A 20,504-nucleotide genomic window follows, 5' to 3' on the forward strand; every position below is an offset into this window, starting at 1 on the left:
ATTACCGGTAAAAGTACCAGTAAGATATTCTTACCTTCACCATTAAGTATTTTATGAACCAGGGGATCCTCAGAGCTGACAATATCACGCTTCAGATCTGAGGACACCCTACATTCCATTCTTTAAATAATGGGGGGGTGTTTAACAAAAAAAGAGAGAGGCTGGAATTTCTGCTTTAACCTGTTAGTGACCATGTACAGTATATGGTTTTATATATAAGCACTGTGTGCTCATTTGCATGTCATTTCCCAGAATCCCTTGCTGCAGTGGAAGTGCTGTATGCTGGGTGATAATGGGGAAAGGCGGGGTTGCAGACCTGCCTAAGACATGCAGATGAGCATACAGTTGTATTTACATTTGCATATTTGCTTTGCTGTGGAGGGTTTTTGTCACTTTTTTTACTCACCATAACTTAACTCAGTATTATGGTTGGCCCATCCTTTAGCTTCTTTGCATACCCAGTTAATCAACCCCACACTGATGAGACCCATTAAGGTCGAAACAGCTGTCTGTGGGTGGTTTTCTGGGTATGCAGCTTAACCCTGGCTGTGCTCAAAGCTGTGACCATGCAGCAAGCTTAAGCCTATAGGGAACCATGTTAAATATGGTTTTTGAAGCAAAAAGTGGCACTGTGTGCTCATTTGCATGTCATTTCCCAGAATCCCTTGCTGCAGTGGAAGTGCTGTGTGCTGGGTGATAATGGGGAAAGGCGGGGTAGCAGACCTGCCTAAGACATGCAGATGAGCATACAGTTGTATTTACATTTGCATATATACATACATACATATTTTGAAACTCATTTATTTTGTTAAAGTTACAATAGAAGAATAAGATAGGATTGGAGAGGGGATATGGTACAGAAGAGAACATAGACCTGTAATATAGTGGCCCTTATAATTGGCTGTGGTTATCCAGGCGTTCTAAACTAGGGCCACGCACGGTAGTGAGCGTTGAGCTGGCCGATCGGGGGAAACACTCAAAAAAGTATGTATTCGCGCCACTACCGCTCAGTGAGGCTGCAATGTGTGTATGTATGTATGTATGTGTGTATATATGTGTGTGTATGTATATATGTGTGTGTGTATATATATTTATCAAAGTTGCACATGTTAATCAATTATTTATTCTCACATGTCTGGTTTTTTTTTTTTTTAAATATATAATAAATTATTAACTTTAAAACAATCTATACACACACATATACATATACATATACATACACACACACACACACACACACACACACACACACACACACACACACACACACACACATTCACACACACCCGTGCGCGTCATAGCCTGTCGCTTACAGCACAGACCCGTACACACAAAAAGTGTGTGTCACGTGCGTGCGCCAACTATAAAAGAACTGGAGTAAAGAGAGGATGTTATCTTTATTGCGTCATTTGTATGTCAAAATACAAGAAAGGTAAAGCAAATAAAATCATTGTCACCGAGTGTGTTCTTTAGTACTTACTTGTGTACTTTAGTACTCCCTTGGTATATTTTTTTTTTAAATCAGTTTTGCAGGCCTGGTCAGTTTAGTTCACCATTCATTTCAGATTTAGTGTTTAGATGTAGTATCCCAGTTTAGCTGCTGTTTGCCGGATTTCTGGAGTTCCAGGGTCCAAGCAGTGTGCATTTGTGCCCCCCCCCCCCGCCCCCCCCAGCTGCAAATAAAAGTTCAGGGATCAGATTGTTACGGTGAGGTTGTTTTGAAAAGTCTAGTAATATTGGTTAGTGGCATTCACCTCTTGTGAGATAAAAAGTTTATGAATGAGTGCTCTGGTGTTCTTGTAATGACACAGAGAAGAGAATAGTCAGGACACAAACAACACATGATCAGCTGACAAGGAGGTGACCACTTTTCCCCTGGCAATGATCACTGCATGATGAGGGAGGGGGTGTAGGAGGGGGAGAAGGGGTGTAAAAGACAGGGGGAGAAATACTTGGGAGGAGGGGAATGAGAGGGGGGGGGGGTGGGAGAAATAGAGGGGGGCGAGAGAGCGAGGAGATGTGTGAGATGAGAGGGGGGAGTATAAAAGAAAGGTGGGGTATTGCAAGGCTACAGACACCGGGGGGCTCCATGGAAACTCTTGTCCGGGGCCCCGGGAAAGATGTCAGCGGCCCTGCATGTTATATTACTTTCTTAGCATTTCTGTGAAATATGGGAAACATCATTTTTACATTTTACACCTGTGCGACACGTGCTTATCACAACCATATTTATATACGCTGCCAGCCGGTTTTGGCATTTGTCAAGATTTGTCATTTCATACAATGATGTATTATTGAGAGGAAAACACATTCTGTAATCTTGCATGTTTTATAAATATAATGATTCACTTATTTTCGTGGGCATCCAGAGCAGCTGTCTTTCTGTCTGCTGTAATGAGCTCCCTCTACTGGAAAATGGGAAGAATTACAACTCGGCATGTAAGGGCATAAGCAGTCACTGGGATTGGGAAGGCTGGGGCATTATATCTCTTTAATGGAAATACAGCTTCCATTTGGCATTTCATTTGAGTTGGTTCAGACTTAAATATAATTTCAACATTTTAATTAAATAATAAATACTAATAACATGCTAGCTAACGTGGAAGCTTGTGTTAGGATGTTTGGGGAGCATAAAAGGCAGACACCTCCCTTTTTACTTAAAGAGCAGTAGGGCAAGGGAACGTTTACCAGGGAGAAATTAGAAGAAACGGAGGCCTGCGCTCTCTCTTACTGGAAGTGCAATGAGGTTAAGGGAACTTTTATCAGGGAGAAACACAAAACATTTCCAACGCAGTGTGAGGATTGCCAGATAAATAGTTCTACATGTCTCTCAAGCTAAAGAAGGCCAAATAGCTTTTGAGGCAGTGAAGAGATTTAATAACCCCTGTCAGGCTGAAGGGTTTTGCAAAGTATTCCTGTCGATCTGGCAGCAAACAGGTTGAAGAAACAAGTCCTCCATTCATGATTGTAAGATTTTCTTGTTAATGCAACCTTTTAACAAGTCTTTTTTTTTTTTTTTTTTTTAACCCTTCCTAACATTATTTTTCATTTGAAAGGACAATCCCACATAGTCGGCCACTTACATTTCTTAGTGGCCTCTGAACGGGGAAGTGTTTGTAAATGAAGTGTTTTCTGTACCCTTATCCCACCCTGTCCTTATCAGAGAGCCAATAAAGATAGGTGGAGGGGAGACTGTGGACAAGCACTTGCTGAACACACAGTGACATCACACGGTGACAGTCACGGTGACATCACACAGTGACATCACACCGAAGGAAGTAGCCAGAGGAAATCAAACCTTTCCCATGGCAAATTTAAAAAATAAAAAAATAATTATAGGCGTCAGCTTTGGTAAAAAAACAAAAAAAAAACAAGTGATCACTTACCTAGTTGAGATCCCTTAATACACGTCACTGAAATTAGCTCACTTTGTTCCTAGGAGGGATTGGCATTTTATATTTGAAGCTGCAGCACTTCAGAGACATTTGCTTGTGAACTGATAGGCTTTTCACCACTTTTAATATGGCGTCTGCTACCTGTCATTGTCTACTGATAGGAATAAGGTGCGGTCTGTGCGATTAACCTCTTTACAGACATTGTTTTGCAAGCAGTTGTGCAGGCCCCTGTGGCAACAAAGGAGGCAAATGCCTATTTTATTATTGCTAATGAGCACTAGAAAGAGAAAATAAAAGCAATAAATAGCGAGACCAAAAGTGCTTCAATTGTCTGTGTTTCCACACCCAAGTGAACTTCCCATTGAAGTCAGTGGGAGTTCCCGTGCGATAGTGCCCCGATAGGCATGATCAAACTTTAATGAATAACCCCCTATGTCAGAGGGCTCTTCAGCTAGTTCTCCAAAAAAGCCAGGTCAGAAAACATTTAGTAGTGAGAGGGCCATAAGCTTATTGTAATGTCATTTTACAGATTTGACAATTTTGATATTTTTACTTTTTGCAAGCAGTTATAACACATGTACTATAAATATCTACATGACCGTAACTTCCAAGTGAGTTTCAGTGTGGAAAACTGCTCTTAGCTTCCTTAGCAACTACATGACATTAGCTAGAGCAGGGAGTCCAAGGGCTACATCAAGGCTGCCAGTCGAGCCCTGCCCTATATGTTTCTCCATTGCTTGAAGGGTCAATCAATAAACCAGTCAAACATGACCCAGATTCTGATAATGCTTCTCCTACTTTGATGGGTGTCTGGACACCTGAATCTCTCTGACAGCAGGAGATCCACTCTGGCTAAAAGCTACTGTTCGCTGGATTTCATGTGAAGGGAAAAGTTGTCTTGGCCTCTTCCCCCCCACCCCCCCTCAGATGGGCCGCAGAAAAATCTAAGAGACGGCTTTTCAGTAACAGTCACATCTAAGCATGTCTAGTGGTGACACGCAACTTCCCTTAGAGAGAGACCGATGCTCAGACAGCGGCTATGAAAGAAAGGCACGTTTCTGATCAAATTCATCTTGACAAGACTCAGCACTTAAGTTGTCAGACCAGCCTCTTCCCACCCCATGGGATAAAAGGTCATTTTGGAGGACAGTAGGGGGTACTGAAAGAGGTGCTGAGCTAGGAGCACGTGGCCAAAGACAAATTTCCCAGAATCCCTCAGCAACATATTACTTTTTAAGCATACCAACAAGAGCAGCTGACACATTTGGCTGTGAGGGAGTTAACAATTTTAGAAATGCACAAAATATGTGGATCTCTAAATGACCGCCCTTAAGTTTGACCCTTTCCCTGCCACAGCTACGTGTCTCATGTGTCCGGGACTGGCAAAGGGTTTAGGGTACATTTTTCAGAAAGTCATTAAACTTCCCAGTGGCATTTAAAAGAGGCAGCACAATTGAGAACAACTATAAAAAAGGCTCCAAAATGAATAAAAGGCAGGAAAATTATTTTTGTTGGCAAATGGCATGTTTATTGCTTAAGACATGATGCATTGTAAACTGGAAAGTAGGATTATAGTATAAAAAGTAGTCTTTTAAATAAAATGCTCTGTTAATTAGTACCAGCACTTGATAAACTGCAATCCATCCTTGTCAAATACACTGGTTCAAAAAACAAACAAAGGTAATTTCATTTTTGTTGCGGAAGCAAACATAGTTTTATGGCTGCAGGTGAGGGGAATTCAGTGTTTATAGGGGGTGGTTTTTTTTCTTACCTTGTCCTATCTTGAAAGACAAATCACTTGCTTTATAAAGGGACACTCCAACAAAGCAGGAAAACAATATACAGTATTTATATATATAATTTATTTTTTAAATAGGCCTATCATCAATGTAACTTTTTTGTAATTGTGAAGTGCTTTGAGTCCCATTGGGAGAAAAGTGCTATAAGTTATTAAAGCTGCAGTTCAAGCAATATCCTACATGTGTGTTATTTTAAATAAATCAGTTCTGTACTATGAGAAAATACTTCTGGCATTAAAAAAATAAAAACAATTTTAAAGAAATGTTTAATGTATTCTAATGTAACAAGCATTTTTGTTCCTATGGCAACCATTTACAAAGTCACATCCTCTTCCCCTTTTGAAACAGCATCACCTTTTTGAAGTGAAACTTCCTTAGTGGCACCTCATTCGTGATGGGGCAAAAAAGAATTGTGGAGACAGAAATGAAACGGATGTGACGTCAGTGCTGGCAGTTGAGGCCGGGCTGTGTTCTGGCTCAGCCCGACCCCAACACTGACATCACACCCGCTCCACAAATCCGCCGCTCCTAATCACCCCCCCCCCCCCGAGCCCCACCCCCCCCACACACCGTGACATATGCGGCGGCGATAGCCGCCGCTCCTAACGGCCGCTGCCATGCCGCGCAGCCTCTCTCCTCCCTACCTCCGCTTTCCTGCTGACATGCGGCGGCGGCGGCAGCCCTCAAAATTTAATTGGCAGCCGGTGATTCGCTGTCACGTAAGGTGTGTTAAGGGGTATTTAATTCCCCTCATCCGGCACGGGCTCTGTGGTGCTGCCCGCCGTGGAGTACGCTGCTCCGTGGTGGGATAGCTGAGGCCGAGGCTCCACCCCCTGCCCTGTCACTCCTGCTTTGGTAACGGGAGGAGGGGGGTAACGGGACCACGTGTCGCCGGGGGGGCTGGGAGTCCGCAGCTCCGTGTCCGAAGATCAGCCTGGGGTAGTGGGAGTCGGGAGGAGGGGGGTAGTGGGAGTCGGGAGGAGGGGGGTAGTGGGAGTCGGGAGGAGGGGGGGAGTCGGGAGAAGGGGGGTAACGGGACCACGTGTCGCCGGGGGGGGGGGCTGGGAGTCCGCAGCTCCGTGTCCGCAGCTCCGCCTGGGGTAGTGAGAGGCGGGAGGAGGGGGGTAACGGGACCACGTGTCGCGGGGGGGGGGGGGGGGGGCTGGGAGTCCGCAGCTCCGTGTCCGCAGCTCCGTGTCCGCAGCTCCGCCTGGGGTAGTGAGAGGCGGGAGGAGGGGGGTAACGGGACCACGTGTCGCGGGGGGGGGGGGGCTGGGAGTCCGCAGCTCCGCCTGGGGTAGTGGGAGGGGGGGAGGAGGAGGGGTGGGGGGCACAACACAGAGAGAGAGACACACACTGACTGATACACACACACACACACTGACTGACACACACACACACACACTGACTGACACACTCACACACTGACTGACACACTCACACACTGACTCACACTCACACACTCACACACTGACTGACACACGCGCACACACACACTGACTGACACACGCGCACACACACTGACTGACACACGCTGACTGAAACATGCACACACACACTGACTGACAAACGCGCACACACACACTGACTGACACACGCGCACACACTGACTGACTGACACACGCGCACACACACACTGACTGACACACGCGCACACACACTGACTGACACACGTGCACACACACACACAGACTGAAACGCACACACACACACTGACTGACACGCGCACACACACACACTGACTGACACACGCGCACACACACGCTGACTGACACACGCGCACACACGCTGACTGACACGCGCACACACGCTGACTGACACACATGCACACACTGACTGACACACATGCACACACTGACTGACACACATGCACACACTGACTGACACACACGCACATACATACTCACTGACTGACACACATACACACACTGAGTGACACACACGCACATACATACTCACTGACTGACACATACACTGACTGACACATGTGTGCCGAGCACGCGCGTTATAAGTCAATTTCTGCGACAAAAGTCAAAGAAGTTTCACTTACTATGCGCGTGCACAGCACACACAGCTTTTTTTTAGCCCTGCCCTCTCTAGCAGTGAACCAATTGAATCTAGTGCCTGCCTGGTCACATGATGTTCCTCACAGAACTTTGACCGTCGGTGCAGCAGAAGAGGACCCAAGAGGCATTTAGTGAACCCCCAACCGAATTTCACGATCGATTACAGGAGAACGGATCTATCAGCAACTTGGCTCATCACTTGTCAGTGTGCAGATTGTATTGATGCACATATGAATTATTATTTTTTTAACGACAGCTTGAACTGCAGCTTTAATGTAATTGGTGACGCCAAGTCACCCTTAAATGTTACTTTGCGTCCTGTAAAAAATGAATACATTTTTTATTTTTAACAGGTCTTGTGGAATTCAGTCTTATCAGATACTTATTGTCCTTCCCTTATAGTATGTTGGCTAAGAGATGGCAGTGTAATTCATATCCAAAAGGGACAAATGAAAAAAAAAAAAAGTGTGTATTGACAGTTGTATTGTATGTCTTTATTTGTATAGCGCCATTAATGTACATAGCGCTTCACAGTAGTAATACACGTGGTAATCATACAAATAACAAATAATATAAATAACAGATCATGGGAATAAGTGCTTCAGACATAAACGTAACATTTAGGAAGATGAGTCCCTGCTCCGAGGAGCTTACAATCTAATTGGTATGTATGAGGAACGTTCAGAGATAGTAGGAGGGCATTTTGGTAAGTGCTTCTTCAGGGGCCAAGCTTTATGTATCATGTGTCTAGTAATATTTACGGTGCTACTCATATGCTTCTTTAAGCAAGTGTGTCTTCAGTTTGTCTGTTATATACAGGTTTCCACAAACAAATTACAAAAGAGACTAGGTGAAGACCATAAAACCCTCCAAAGCATTTGTTTTCCATTGAAACATTAAAGTAAATGATGTAATGTACCTATACTAGTTATGGCACTAATATATTTAACATATTACCTATATATTTGCCATTAGTTCCTATTGGTGTTAGGATGGACTGTCCCTTTAAATGAGTTTCAGGCAATATTTGCCATGTTTAAATATCATAAAAAATATATAATGCTGCTCAGTCCATCAAACAAGAAAACTCTACCTTTTAGCAGTTTTGCAGCATAGTCATTCATTGATAGTTGCTGCACCCCTCAAGTAGTGAAAAGGGGTTAAGAAAGTCAGAAGTTTTCAATTACAAAATACGATAGCCGGGATTCTGGGGGGAAAAGATCATTACGACGTGCTTGTTTTGATCCAGAGTTCTGACTTATATTATTAATTTATATTTGGCGGTCAGGTAGGAATGTATGTTTCTGTATTCACTGGCTCCTCACCAGATTTTTTACATTCCAAACATAACAAGGAGGACTTTGAAAGAACCCACAGATTTACTTAGCAAGGGTTTCTCTTACCCAAGCCCCTCTCCAGTAATGCTGTCCCTCCCCTTCATGAACCCCATGAATGGAGCGGAGATCTTCACCAGCAAGGAGAATATAAGCTTCAAACCTCGAAAGAAGTCAATAAAAAGTTTATGCTTCAAAATCATAGGTGGAAGAGTCATTAAAAAGTAGTGACACTGCTGATTTGGGCACCTTGGTTCCGACATGCTGGTATAGCTCCATATTTAGATCCAAATATTCCAAACGGTGTGATCTATTCTATATTAAAACTGATGTTTAATATATTGTATATGTACAAATGCCGTACCCTTCCCTCTCCCCTTAACCCACCCTTCCCCATGTGATTTCAACCAATTTTATGTATCAATGTACCCCATTCCTTTTTTTGTGTGTATCCCCCCTCCCCCAAACCCAGTAAAATTATTAATAAACGTTTAAGTAACCCACCAAAAAAGTAGTGGTACTGTGAGTCAAATATGTACAACAAAGACAAGCACGCCTCATTCTTCTTCATCACTTTACTGTCCCCACTGGGCAAATAGAACTACCTAACCTGAACAAAAAAAACAGTGTTGTATATTTGCAATATTGGACTTGCAAATCCTTATGCAAAGTCTTTGCCCGTCAAGAACTACATCAGACTACTGCAGGGCCCTCTGCGCATCCTCTTTAATCCCTACCAGCTCACTAGCTCAAGAGTCCGTCAAGAAGGCCAAACAAAAAGCTACCAGTATATAAAACTGCCTTTCCAGCTGACTTTCAAACTTGCCCCCAACAATTCTGGTGTAACTTGCCTCCTTACATCGCGCCCTGACACCTGCCTGCCCCAACCCAACTATGCTTTCTTTTTTTTGTTTCAAATTTGTTTATTAGGCATTAGAACATTTCACATAATTACAGGTACATAGAATAAAATACTTTGGCCTAATACAAGTTTTTTTTCACATTTTAGTTGGTGTTGGGAATAAAGCCTCAACGTCCCCCTGACCCTCCGGGATCTGCAGGGGTGGCGTGAGTATAGAAACAGAAAAGGGAAAGAGGGGGTAGAGAGGGTGGAGGGGAAGGGGGAAGGAGGGGGCGTTGCCCCCCCCCCTCTCCTCGACAACTATGCTTTCTTAACTGCAAAAGATTTAGTAATCTCCTCCATGCCCTGCACCTTTAGGAAATAAGATACCTCACACACCTCCCTAATAACTGCTGATTGAGACAAACCACTGTCATTTAACTGAAGCAGCCAGAAGAACAACCCTACCACCCCACAACTTGCCTCAAAAACTCTCCACTCCTTCTAAACTTCAGTGTAAAAGCAACCACTGTGAAGTCACTATTTCTTCCCCCCCCCCCCCAAATAAGTATTTTATGCCTTCTCCCCAAGGATCCACAAGTACTCCGGGCAGCTGAAAGCAGTTGGCAATGCTTCCGGTGCCATCTCTCTGCTCTGCTTCCATTTAAAACAAGAGTTAGTAATGACATTAAACAGACCCAGCTCTGAACCATATGTTCTGATTTAAACAGTGCCGCACCAAAAACTTCAACGGCCTTAACGCATGCAAATTATTTCCAGTCAACCTATGCAAATCCATTACCACCCCTATAATATCCGACCAGAATGTCACCTCTCGCCAGCTGATCTCCCCAAATCTAAACCGCCACTAAAAGATTCCTTACCAGGCCACACGCCTTCCATTTATATTGCTGGAAAGAATAGCTAAGGAGATTAGTCCTATTGCTACTCAGCCAGTGTAGTCTTGATCATAGGAGTTTTTACGTACACTATTTGTAGTGTGTGTTATAAGCCGCATATATTTATTACCCTCTTTTTTAAAGTTTGAGTGTATTTATTTATTATATGATGTATTAAAGTTTATTTTAACTATACCTCGGCGATCCTACAAGTACCCTATACATCAAGGTACAGGTAAACCCCGTTATAACGCGGTCCTCGGGGTCCACCCCGAGACCACCGCGTTAGTAACGGGGTCGCGGGGGAAAAAATGGCCGGCGCATCTTCACTCTCTCCCCCCAGCAGCACCCTTCACCCCGCGGGACAGGAGATGGGAGCGGGGATGTCCCTCCGGTCCCAGCTTCCCCCTGTCACCGCGTGACAGCCCGCGGGGAAGGAGATGGGAGCGGGGATGTCCCTCCGGTCCCCGCTTCCCCCTGTCACCGCGTGACAGTCCGCGGGGAAGGAGATGGGAGCGCTGATGTCCCTCCGGTCCCCGCTTCCCCCTGTCACCGCGTGACAGCCCGCAGGGAAGGAGATGGGAGCGGGGATGTCCCTCCTCACCCCGCTTCCCCGTCACCGCGTGACAGCCCGCGGGGAAGGAGATGGGAGCGCTGATGTCCCTCCTCACCCCGCTTCCCTGTCACCACGTGACAGCCCGCGGGGAAGGAGATGGGAGCTGGGAGATATCCCTCCTCACCCCGCTTCCCCGTCACCGCGTGACAGCCCGCGGGGAAGGAGATGGGAGCGGGGATGTCCCTCCGGTCCCCGCTTCCCCCTGTCACCGCGTGACAGTCCGCGGGGAAGGAGATGGGAGCGCTGATGTCCCTCCGGTCCCCGCTTCCCCCTGTCACCGCGTGACAGCCCGCAGGGAAGGAGATGGGAGCGGGGATGTCCCTCCTCACCCCGCTTCCCCGTCACCGCGTGACAGCCCGCGGGGAAGGAGATGGGAGCGCTGATGTCCCTCCTCACCCCGCTTCCCCGTCACCGCGTGACAGCCCGCGGGGAAGGAGATGGGAGCGCTGATGTCCCTCCGGTCCCCGCTTCCCCGTCACCGCTTACCTTCTCCCCACTGTTGTCCCTGCTGCCTGCGCGGGAGGAGGGGGGGGGGAGCGGGTGGTGGTGCTGGTCGCGGTCTTTCCTCTGAATTGAACTCCCCCCCCCACCCCTTCTGTGTAAAGTGAGAGAGTGTGTGTGTGTATGTACAGTATACAGTATATGGGAGAGAAACTGTGTGTGTGTATATGTGTGCTGTGTGTGTGTAAGTGTGTGTAAGTGTTTGTAAGTGTGTGTCAGTGTGAGCAATGAGCAGTGTGTGTGCAGTGTGTCAGTGTGAGCAGTGTGTGTGCAGTGTGTGTCAGTGTGAGCAGTGTGCAGTGTGTCAGTGTGAGCAATGAGCAGTGTGTGTGCAGTGTGTGTCAGTGTGAGCAGTGTGCAGTGTGTCAGTGTGAGCAATGAGCAGTGTGTGTGCAGTGTGCAGTGTGTCAGTGTGAGCAATGAGCAGTGTGTGTGCAGTGTGTCAGTGTGAGCAATGAGCAGTGTGTGTGCAGTGTGCAGTGTGTCAGTGTGAGCAATGAGCAGTGTGTGTGCAGTGTGCAGTGTGTGTCAGTGTGAGCAATGAGCAGTGTGTGTGCAGTGTGTCAGTGTGAGCAATGAGCAGTGTGTGTGCAGTGTGTCAGTGTGAGCAATGAGCAGTGTGTGTGCAGTGTGTCAGTGTGAGCAATGAGCAGTGTGTGTGCAGTGTGCAGTGTGTCAGTGTGAGCAATGAGCAGTGTGTGTGCAGTGTGTCAGTGTGAGCAATGAGCAGTGTGTGTGCAGTGTGCAGTGTGTGTCAGTGTGAGCAATGAGCAGTGTGTGTGCAGTGTGTCAGTGTGAGCAATGAGCAATGAGCAGTGTGTGTGCAGTGTGTCAGTGTGAGCAATGAGCAGTGTGTGTGCAGTGTGCAGTGTGTCAGTGTGAGCAATGAGCAGTGTGTGTGCAGTGTGCAGTGTGTGTGCAGTGTGAGCAATGAGCAGTGTGTGTGCAGTGTGCAGTGTGTGTCAGTGTGAGTAGTGTGTGTGCAGTGTGTGCAGTGTGAGCAATGAGCATTGTGTGTGCAGTGAGAGTGTGTGCAGTGTGAGCAGTGTGTGTGCAGTGTGTGCAGTGTGTGCAGTGTGTGCAGTGTGTGCAGTGTGCAAAAAATTTTTAATTTAATTAAAAAATTTTTTTTTTTTTTTTAAACGGGAGCCACGGGAAAACCGCGTTATAACCGAATCGCGGTATAACGAGGCGCGTTATAACGGGGTTTACCTGTATTTGTCTTTGTACACAAACCAAATGACCAATTTCTAGACCATTGTTAGATTCAAGGACTAGGATTTATTTGTACCACAAGAGATACCAACCGCTATAATTAATAGCACAGTATCTTACTCTAAACCGGTATATTTGGTCTATTTAGTAGTGCACCCTTCAAAAAGGATATTTAATCTTTCCCTCTTTCCCTTCTGCTTATGTATACTGCAAGGTCCTCTTTCATCTCTTATGTAACCCTGATAAAATTATGCCTTCTTACCACCTAATTTACCTGCTGCCAACCTCCTGTAGAAGACCCTACCCATGTAATCCTACAGGTTAAATCCAATTGTCAAATCTTTCAATCTCATTTTCCAAGCCGACCACATAAAACCAATTGCTACCCTCAGCGCAGCCACTTTGTCCTCTGGCAACTTAGACACCATATCCACTGGATTGATTTAAATGCCATGGAACTCAACCTGGAAAAAGGACACTAAGTCTTATTCTCCGCTAATGGAACCCCTGCCTCTAACATCAATTATCTGAAACTTGAAAGCAACCTCTCACAATCACCAGAATAATTAACACCTACAAATAAAAAGTCATCTAAATAATGAACCATGTTAAAACTGCCCATCTCAAAAGTAAACATTCATTCTAAAAACAAACGAAACGCTTAAAAGTAAACAAGAAATTGATATCTGATTTCGCCAATAAAAAGCACAAGACAGGAGCCACCTTACCATCTTGTCAAATGAACCATATACGACTCTACCTATGTCCTTATCAATGTAATTATTAACTGAATTTGCTTCAGGGAATGACACAGGCTGATTAATTCAAAATGCATCCGGCTCTTTCTTTGGGACAACAATCAGGGGGAAAAGCCTTAAACCCAACGCCCCACCATGCGCTCAGGTCTAACCTCCTTTGCCAACTTCTCCACATCAACCTTCTTGTGCTCCCTAGCTGAACCCAAATGTTAGGCCCACACATCCTTCCCCTCACCGTTAGACGGAAGCTTAAAACAAACTGAAATACCATCCAAAAGCAACTTTGTAACAATCCACTTGGGGTACCATATAAGCCAGGTGTGCATCTTATCTACCCAAACGTGGCACCACCCTTTCCCAGACCATCCCTGACTGTTCCCTTAGCGCCTGACCACCAATTCTTCTTAAAGCACTTTGCTGCTTAATTTGGGTCCCTGCAAAAGGAATACTCATACCTAAACTTATATGTTAAATTGCCCTTTATTAAACTGGAAACAAAAGATTTTCTCCCTTAGGGTAACTTCTCACCCTGCTGTTGGCTGCCTGTTCTGTCCTGAAAAGACCCGGGCACTGTGGAGTCATACAGGTTAACCACATACCAATATCCTTCTGGCCCATTTCACACCCATGTGCACCTACCTCCACAACGCCAAACTTCCATAAACTATATGAGCATTCCACACTAGATACAATGCTAAGCACTTCCCTGGCTACTTCACCCTCATCACACTGGCCAATGTAAAAAATGCTAAAAGCCATGTTCCAATAATCTTAGGAGGCAATTTCCTCTTTTACTTATCCTTCTGCTCACCCTCCTCCGATTTACCATCCTTATCCTCCAAATCGTTGTCACCAGGAAGCAAGCTCAAATTCCCCTCTCCATATTTTTTTCTTAACATTTTTAGACAATTGGATACCCAAGGGTCTCCACATACAAACGTAAGCATCCCTTTTCCCTTCCTCTCCACTGGATCCCATGTTCTCTGAGGCCGGTTCACCTCTACCCATGGACTGCTTAGAGCTCGTCTTTCCACCTAATCCACTGGCCTTGAGCCAAGGCCACTGAAGCACCCCCAGCTATCCCTCAGCTCAAACTACCAGAGCCCAACCACATCTGCTATATACTTGCATCCACCTGCAAATTGCTGCTGGCGCCTAGTCACTTTATTGCCTTCTAACCTAGCTAACCATTGCTAACTCAGAAAACACACCATGTCACCAGTTCCATCCATCACCAGCTAACATACCTGATTGCACTGCCTCTGCCAACTACCCAACTCTGGGACAACCACAAACCCCTTCAGACCTCAACTGAGTTAGCTTATCCTCCAAAACCAGGGGCCTGGCTGATAAACCCCAGCTGGGGGTTGATATACTGTTGTAGATCGGTTACCCTCCTGCAGGCCTCTGCTCCCCCATATAAGAGATATGCCCATATTTCTTCCAGGACTCCGGACAAACTGGCTATGGCCACGGTAACTGCGATGAACCGACCTGCTGCTCCTGCGATGATAACTCAGTACTGTGCCTACAACTACATTGTCCACTGCTCTGCCTGCTGCCACTCACTCGCCTGTGCTCATGTCTGCTCTAATTCTTATAGCGCTTATAATTCCATTCAAACAAATGCTGGCTTCTTGAACTCCTTTTGCTACGCCTGTTCCTCCTGATGCACCCAAAAGATCAACTGTGTCTGCCTACTTCCCCTCGGCTCAGAACTGTAACAATGGTTACTGCAGACCCTGTGCTGCTCCGCCTCTCTTCCCAACCTGACAGGGCTGTAACTTGACTTAGCCTCTTCTGATGTATGTACAGGGCTTGACAAATTACCCAAAAAGATACTCGTCCAACCCAAAAAATCTAATCGCCACCTAGCCCTGCCCCTAGCCTTACCCCCAGCCCCCTCCATTATTTTTTTTTGCCAGCAGAAACAAAAAAGGAAATCAACAATTATGCTGAATAAATCTGCACCACAATCCTAACATACAGCTTCTCTGCTTTCTGGTATTGATCCCTGAACACACACACCACTTCTGTATCATTACCGCACCTTCACATAGCTATCACATTGCTGCACCGTTTACATTACTCCCAAGCCCAAAATAGTTCTGTCAAAGCACCTGCAGCCTGCAGGTTATACACTTTGCAATTAGGACTTGTTCCTAAGTAAACCTCAGTAGTAGCGAGACCTGTAATATAACGTACAACATCAGATAATCCCGCAGGTAAGGACTCGCGTAAGGACTCGACAGCAGGCAACTGGGCGAGTGCATTTGTCGAGCCCTGTGTATGTATATCTTTATTTATATAGTGCCCACAATGTACTCAGCGCTTTACAAGAGACAATACAGGAAATTATAATACAATAAGTGCAAACAAAATCAGACAGGAAATCCCTGGCCCAGAGAGTTTACAATCTAAGTGGTATGTTGGGAAACTTACAGTGACAGCAGGTGAGGGAATAAGTGCAATAGATAGCAGTGCTTGGCCACAATGGTGTGTAGAAGTGAGTGTGGGACAGTAGCCATTAGTCTGGGCAATTGAAATACTTAATTTAGGAGGTGAGTTTTAAGGTTTGACATAAAGATGGGGAGAGAAGGTGCTTGGCATATACTGTGAGTGTGAGGGAGTTCCACTGGTAAGGGGCAGTGCGGGAAAAAGGTTTAAGGTGAGAGAGAGCAGTAAATGTGAAAGGGGTGGAAAGGAGACAGTTATAGGTAGAGCGCAGAAGACATGCAGGGCACAACGAGAGATCAACACTGATATGTAGGTAGGAGCAGATGAGTGGAGAGCCCTAAACATAAGGAGGAGAACTCTGTAGGTGATCTGAAATTTGATGGGAATCCAGGAGATGGATTTAAGGAGGAGATGAGCAGAGACTATTTGGGGAGAAATGAAATTATTCTAGGAACAGAAGTTTGGATAGATTGAAAAGGAGAAAATTGTGCGTCAGGAAGGCCTGTTAGCAGTATTATTATTATTATCATTTATCATCATTGTTTATTTGTGAAGTATGTTACAATAATCCAGACAGGAGAGGATAAGGGCATACATTAGCATTTTAGCAGTAGATTGACAGAGGAAAGGGGATATTAGGCACAAATATATGATTCTGATCTGCTACTGAGCCCACTCTCCCTGAGCTGCCTCTCGAAGCTGATGCCAGCAGTGTTGTGACCAGGGGCTGATATGCTTGTATCCTTCCTTGCTCCCTGCTGTTCTTCCTTGGGCCATCTGGCCCCTTGTAGCAAAGGGCTACCCCATTAACCCACAGGTGCACAGCTTACAGAGAGACCCGAGTACCCCCACCAACCTCGAACCATCCCAGACTCTAGAGGAGAGCAAGAGCCTGCCAACCCAAAGCAGGGCATCACCGCCTTAGGTCACCCCCAGGGAATTAATAATAATAACAACTTTATTTCAACAGGACTCAACTACAACATAGTGCACGGTATGCGTATGATTTTTACAGACACAGCCCCTACCCGGATGAGCTTACCTGGGAGTTAGTGACTTGCTCAAGGTCACAATGATTTGAGCTAGCCTCCCCTGCTTTGGGCACAGTGCCATTGTTATCAGTCAGTGTCATTACTCACTGAGCCACTCTGTCAGCCTGCCTGCTATACTATCGTCGCCCCCTGCCTGCTATACTACCAGCGCCCCCTGCCTGCTATACTACCAGCGCCCCCTCCCTGCTATACTACCGGCGCCCCCTGCCTGCTATACTACCAGCGCCCCCTGCCTGCTATACTACCGGCGCCCCCTGCCTGCTATACTACCGGCGCCCCCTGCCTGCTATACTACCAGCGCCCCCTGCCTGCTATACTACCGGCGCCCCCTGCCTGCTATACTACCAGCGCCCCCTGCCTGCTATACTACCAGCGCCCCCTGCCTGCTATACTATCGGCGCCCCCTGCCTGCTATACTACCAGCGCCCACTGCCTGCTATACTACCAGCGCCCCCTGCCTGCTATACTACTGGCGCCCCCTGCCTGCTATACTACCGGCGCCCCCTGCCTGCTATACTACCGGCGCCCCCTGCCTGCTATACTACCGGCGCCCCCTGCCTGCTATACTACCAGCGCCCCCTGCCTGCTATACTACCAGCGCCCACTGCCTGCTATACTACCAGCGCCCCCTCCCTGCTATACTACCGGCGCCCCCTGCCTGCTATACTACCAGCGCCCCCTGCCTGCTATACTACCAGCGCCCCCTGCCTGCTATACTACCAGCGCCCCCTGCCTGCTATACTACCAGCGCCTCCTGCCTGCTATACTACCAGCGCCCCCTGCCTGCTATACTACCAGCGCCCCCTGCCTGCTATACAACCAGCGCCCCCTGCCTGCTATACTACCAGCGCCCCTTGCCAACTCACCACCTAAACTGCTAACCTCTCCACGTTCCTGAAGCTAAGTAAAAAAATCTATATATGTCTTTAAATATTGAATTAGATACTGAGCCAAAATGTATCCGAGCTTGGAGACTCCGTGTGTATTTGGGAACATTTAGGGATATTCCTGCATTTATGAAGACATCTCCCTGCCTTTTCTATTGATAGAATTTACTACTTTTTTGAGAGCTGGAAACGGCTTTTTTTCTTGTTGTTGCCATTTTAAGCATTTTTCTTTTTCTACAGGGATGGACACAGGAGTCGAGGTAGACAGATTGCTTTCAGATTAATGGAATGGGATCCAGATCCATCATCATTTCAAACTTCTTGAACCGTAAGCTCCGCTTGATTGAAACTTTTTTTGGGACATTCTGTAGCTATCTATTATAACCCGTTTGTCAGGAAAGACACGTTTGCAATAGGAACAAATAAAACTGGTGGGATTAAAGCCGCTATGTCACTGTGGGAATATGCACGATATTCCACACGCATAGATGAAAGTTTATAAAACAGCCCGAGTGGTTTTGGCAAAGAGTGGCTTTTGGGGGAAATTGTGGTTGCACTGTTTTTAACAGTTCAAATAGTTCTAGTGCTTTATAGGGGTGCTCACAAAAAGTTAACCTCTTCAGTACCAGACAGTCCTGGTGCATTTCAATCCATTTGACACTAGGGAGGTGCCAGCATTGCCAAAACTGCCACTGTGTTAAAGCTAAGGTAATGTGTAAGTCACTGTCACCCTGTGCTGCTAACTAACAATGATATTGTTGCAGTGGCAAACAGTACATTACAGCAATACATGCTATAATGTACTGTCATTATTTCCTTTGCTAAACCTGGTGCTGTTTTTGTCGGACTTTGCACCAAAATCTCGTGGCTGAAAAAAACGGTGCAAACACAGTTGATAGTAGTGCAAAATAGCACCAGGTTAAACAAAGAAAAGAGCCACATTGTTCAGCCAGCCTTACAGGTGCCCGGATCTTTAACCATGAACCCACCTCAGGAGCCATACAGACCTTTATTTGCCAGGATCACATGAGCCATACAGCTCCTGATGTGCCAGCATATCAAGCCATGACCCCTTAGGTATGACAGCTTCTGTATCTCCAGCTGTAGAGCTGACAGGGTCTGTGTACCTGACCCAGTGTTACATCATAGGGGTAGAAACATCTGTAACTCTGAGATATCTGTAATAACAAGGCTGTTAAACAAAAGGTCGCACCTCCTTTTGATGACAGCTTTCCTCTCTGGGAAATAAAGACCTTGGAACTGACATATTCTACATGGAAGCCAACAAAAACATCTTAAAACAAAGAATTCTCCCCCTAGCCCACGGGCGCCCCCCTCGAAATATGAGAGGGGAGGGCAATGAAACCCCTTCGAGATTCAATGAGGGGTTGTTCTGCTAAGTCCATAGCAACATTCTATTATATTAACCACTTGTGTTCTGGAGCGACATGCACTGTATACTGAAACCCATCGCAGATTCTGATGCATTGTAGGGGTTAACAACCATAAAACGGGGACAGAAATAACTACAAGACTAATGGCAATGTAATGAGAAACAAATGTTCAAGCATAGAAATACTTACAACAAAAAGACACAGAATGACAGAAAGCAGCAGAGTGCAGGGAGTGTACAGAGGTGCAGGAGAAAGCCTAAAAGCAGTCGAGACTGCAGAAGTTATGAGTAGGCTAAATCAGGGTGTGGCCAACTCCTGTCCTCAAGGGCCACCAACAAGTCAGGTTTGCAGGATATCCCTGCTTCAGCACAGGTGGCTCAATCAGTGGCTCAGTCAACTGAAGCAGCGATATCCTGAAAACCTGACCTGTTGGTGGCCCTTCAGGACCAGAATTGGCCACCCATGTGGCCTAAATGTTCTCACTGGGGGCCTGAGGCCAGAATGCATACAACTCAACAACCACATTTGTAGCTGTATTTCAGACCTTGCATACATTCTTAAATATAGTGCAGAATAAATGAGTACTTCAGTATTAGGTGATACCTATAACATTTATGTCATAGGGCAAGCTTTCCTATCGCAACTGGACTAACATGGCTATTTCCGTTTTATTCTTAAATATAGAAATATATATCCCCATCCAAGCAAGTCTGTAAAAAAAAATGATTTCAGGTTAAGTTAATATGTTAATGAAGAGGAAAGATCCGGTGCAACAGCAAACAGCCAAATGACGTCAGATCCACAGTTGAATGCAGTAGCTTTATTGGTATGGACACACACAGGTAAAAACAGCAGGCTGCAGCACAGCCTCCTTTACGCGTTTCACGCTCTGCTGGCTGGTGTTGGCCTCTCTGGGTGCACGGGGCTAATTCTGTAAAAAGTGAGATAAAACATGGCCGATTGCATTGTTGACATCAACAATGGCGACACTGTTTATTCTCCTGAAAATGCTGGTACCAGCAAAGGCCCAGATTCACAGAGGTTATCAGAATCATAAATGGCCATTAATGTCCCCGAGGTTAGTGCATATACACAAAAGCTTATTATATAAAAAGAATACAACAAACATTGTAGATCTCTTTAGCAAAGGCTTAAGTTAGCATTGCCATGCATTAACCTTGAATAACATGACTGGTATTGAGCCTGTCTTACCTAGAGGTGGCGTTACTCCTATCCACAGCCTCTTTCTCTCTCTCTTCTCCAAGCAAAACTTCTATTTCAGAGTCTGGA

General features: G+C 45.9%; 1 long non-coding RNA gene across 3 annotated transcripts in view; it reads left to right on the top strand.

The window, feature by feature from the left end:
- Window positions 1–20,504, top strand: part of LOC142495999 (uncharacterized) — a 39,201-nt gene that overhangs the window by 15,172 nt on the left and 3,525 nt on the right. For 2 of the 3 annotated variants that reach the window (XR_012801879.1, XR_012801881.1), the window contains exons 2-3: window positions 18,061–18,148; window positions 19,899–20,056. This is a non-coding gene — a long non-coding RNA (uncharacterized LOC142495999). The remainder of the gene's footprint in view (window positions 1–18,060; window positions 18,149–19,898; window positions 20,057–20,504) is intronic. The other variant, XR_012801880.1, reaches the window with a different exon arrangement.

Source organism: Ascaphus truei, chromosome 5 (genome assembly GCF_040206685.1).
Source record: "Ascaphus truei isolate aAscTru1 chromosome 5, aAscTru1.hap1, whole genome shotgun sequence".
In the NCBI taxonomy this organism is placed as follows: domain Eukaryota; kingdom Metazoa; phylum Chordata; class Amphibia; order Anura; family Ascaphidae; genus Ascaphus; species Ascaphus truei.